This window comes from Poecilia formosa, unplaced genomic scaffold (assembly GCF_000485575.1).
Source record: "Poecilia formosa unplaced genomic scaffold, Poecilia_formosa-5.1.2 Scaffold1023, whole genome shotgun sequence".
Classification (NCBI taxonomy): domain Eukaryota; kingdom Metazoa; phylum Chordata; class Actinopteri; order Cyprinodontiformes; family Poeciliidae; genus Poecilia; species Poecilia formosa.
Window position 1 is genome coordinate 56,289 of NW_006800962.1, and position 4,119 is coordinate 60,407.

The window sequence follows — 4,119 nt, forward strand, 5'->3', positions numbered from 1 at the left end:
TTTCATAAGTATAAGTGTAAATATTCTTATAATCAAACCAACATCAACCACTGGTTAAACCAATATTAATCATTAACTTAATTATAAGTTATCATTATTAATTTACGTATTTTACTCTGGGTTTTATCCAATTACTCAAAATGTTTAGATTTTATTCCTTAAACCTTTAATGCTCAAAATGAGCAATCTGAACTATATTTAATCACTGCAGGCTGGAAACTTCCTCTTTTTCCAGGAAACCTGCTCTTCCTGTTGCATAACTCTCTGTCTGACTGACTATGATTTTTTATGATTATATAGAAAAAAGTAGAATTAAAGCAGGACACAATAACACACACACAACCAGATTAATTTTATTACCGTCTGACTCTACTGTTGGGTCTTGATGTCACCTGTGTAATCAGTTTTAAAGATAACTTTATTTATTGTTATTATTAAACTAAAATCTCCAGCATGGGGAAGTGGGATGAGCTCGACTTTTCTCGACACCCCCTCCTCGAGGTCAGACCTTTCACATGCTGGGAACCCAACATTTTCCTGCAGGTCTGCGTCTTCATCCTCTGGAAAGAGAAGATGGTCCTCTGGGCTGTGAAGGATGCAGACCCTCAGTCGTCACCAAGGCCACAGCAGCTTGTGATGTGAAGATGCAGAGTCTCAAAACTCCACTGCTCTTTGACAACCTGCAACCAGTTTGCTCATCAGTCCAGGCCTTTTGTTCAGCTCACAACTTCCCTGGTATTTATGCTTCTCTTTCTCTGTCACTACTCGCCAGATATTTGTGTATCTGGCTCGCACTCAGTTTTGTAAGTTTGTTTTTCCATATTCTTTATTAAATCTTCTAATTCACTGACTGCCTCCTGCATTTTGGCCTTACAAGAAACATCATGACACCGTTATGTGATTCTTCATTGATCAAATATGCTTTACTACTTCTTCATAAGCATTCTTCTCACTGCCTTGAAAAAGCCGACTTTGCATGTCATATCATCTGCTGCTGCTAATGTCCTAATAAATTTTGATGGTATTTACAAAAATTCTTCATGAGTTCAGTTTTTAATTACTAAAATATATTAATACCATTAATTAGCTGTAGAAACAAATTGGCAAATTATTCTATTCTTGAAAATCCTCCAAATAAAGTTTTAATTCCATCCATTTTCTTTACACCCTTGTCCCTCAGTGGGGTTGGGAGGAGCTGGTGCCTCTCCAGCTATCGTTCTGGGTGGGGGGCGGGGTCACCCTGGACGGGTTAACCTGACAGTCATGTTTTTGTACGGTGGGAGGAAACTGGAGTACCTGGAGAAAACCCACCAGGCACAGGGAGAACATGGAAACTCCATGCAGAAAGACCGGGAATTGAACCCAGAACCTTCTTGCTGCAAGGCAACAGCTCTACCAACTGCGCCACTGTGCAGCCCAAAGTTTTAATTAAATTAAATTAAATTAATTAAATTAAAACTTTACTGAGATAGCCCAAGTCATTAATTACACAAATTAAAAACCTCACAACATGTAAAGCATGAAAATAACACAAAAATTTTAAGTTAAAAGTATAATAAACTGTAAGGGGTCAGAAATAAACATGGACAAAAGGTGTTCAAAAATGAGAAAAAACTTCAATTTAAAAATAGCAAACAAAACATTTAAATTCAGTGCAAGATAAGTCAAGTGATAAACAACATTTGGGCCCCTCTCAGACAAGGTCAACTGAGGGAGTGTGATGGCCAAATCCATGGCCACACTCAGAAGTCGGTAACACTTTTATGCACAATTTATTTTTTCATTCAAACAGAGTCTTTTAGAAAATAAATGGCATGTGATAGAGAATATATTCTCAATCAGTATTTATTCTAAGGCTCTACAGCGTTCGAAGTCTCCGCTGACTGAACAGTCAGGAAAACGAGCCTCTTACAAAATACACCTTACAGTTTTATAGGAAGGGTTTAATTCCATTCACATAGTTGGCAAACTACTTGGTCACAGAACAGAGAGCAAGCACACAAATCTTTCACCAGGGGAATCAAACACGCCATGAGGGTACATAGAAGCAGGGGCGTGGTATAGGGGGGAAAGTGATGACAATTGTAGGGGCCCTGACCAGAGGGGGCCCTCTACAATTTATGTTTTTGTTCATAGAAATTAAAATTAAAATTGGGGCCCTGTGAAATACAACATTAGTCATATTGTATTTTCAAAGGTTGTTTTCAGCAGTAAAAAATTAATGTTACCACTCCCAGACCAAAAAACACACATCTGTTTTTGCCCTGAACCCCCCTGGGTCTGTGTTAAATGGTTCATTCTTGCTTGGAGGGCTTGAGAGTGACGCTGTATGCAGCTGCAGTCAGCAGAAGCTGCGGCCACGAAAGACTGTGGCTGTTGCTGTGCTGCTAAGAAAAGTTATAAAATCAGGTTTTCAAAAACAAAAGAGAGAAAAAGGCAAGAGTGTTAATTTATAACCCAGTTTTTCTCCAAGAGAGGTGGGTAGACTGTGTGAGATTATCAACCATTTAGCATAGTTAGCTACAGACTGCTGTTTCCCTCCATTTTACTAACATTTGATAAATTAAGGAAAGAAAATTACCAACATATTCATATATTTAACTTGTTCCCTTGTACCTTTTACCACTTAAAAACAGATTAGTCAGTCAGCAACAGCTCTAACCCACGTCCCTCCTGACCTGTCCTCTCCTGAGTGAAATTAAAGCTGCAGTATGTCACTTTTATATAAATATTTTTTTCACATATTTTTTTAAAACTGTCATTATGTTGTGACAGTATGGTATGAGAGGTAATGTATGAAAAATCTATTTCCTCTGCTTTCTCCCAGTGTTAGAAACAACCAGTCAGTGGCAAGAGAGTTTTAGTGCTGTCAATCACAATCTCATGTTCAGGGGCGGATCTACTGGGATGGCATGGGGTGGCAGTTGCCACCCCAAACGAGAGCCTTGCCACCCCTGTTGCCACCCCAGCTAGCAACAATGAATTCAATAAATAGTTATGGCAAATCGGACATTAAGCGCATGAAACTCTATTTTCCAACAACATTGAATGCAACACAATGTAACCTGACACCCACTGCTAAGTAGCGGGAAGTGCGAGAGAAGGACAGAGCGCCAGCAGCATTGATGGATATATGTTACTAGTACTAGACTGGACATTACATGATTTATCGAAAGTCACATATGCGCCATTGCTGTTCATTCAGTCCGGAATATCGGTGGTCAGGAAAATACGGTGGCCGACAGGTGCAAATGTGCAGCAACAGAGAAAGCATGCAAACAAAAAAACGCAAACAAATGAAATGCAGCAATCAAATTAAAAGACGCAAACTAAAAGCAAATGAAGCAAACAAAAAAAGACTACAACCACAAATGAAAGGCAGCAAACAGAAGAAAGATGTCAACAAAAAGTGCTGAAAACGGAAGTGCTCCAGACCACTAGAGGGAGTCGAACAAAAACAGCTGGGTCCAAATTTAGGGTCTGCATCCTTTAAAATGGGTGTTCAGAAAAGCAGCAATGGTGGCAAGATTATTTGTGCTGTGTTCACTTTAAATCAGGCAGAGGGGGCTTCAGCACCTGCCCCTTTTACTTCTTGCTCCCAAGTGCCTTTTTGGTCATTTATTTATTTATTTTTGGTATTATTATTTTCTAAGCCCTCTTCTGACACATAAGAACATGTACTAAAATTATTAGGTTTTTTTGTTGTTGTTTTTTTTTGTACGACATAATAAGCCGGTCACCTTATTACCTTTGACCTTTTGCTGTGACGCATGACGCAGTTGCCTCTCGCGCAGTGAGATGAGGCGACGAACTGGTGAGCAGAGGCGGAAGGAGAAGCGAGCGAACCTAACAAATGTAGCGGTTGGCAACAGGAAGTCAATCACACCGGAATCAGGATTCAGGATAATTTTATTCCTGTTCAAAACAAGAACATTTTAAACAAAGCAGCTCCTGGGCTCCGGATTCTCCACAAACACCCTCTCCCCAGCGCAGCTTGGCGCGAACTGAGACAGAAATGCATTAAACAAAACCAAAATTCTCTGATGTTCACTAATAAAATAAATCTACAGTCATACAAAACAATTAAAATAAAACCTAAACAGAAATAATCTGCCCTAT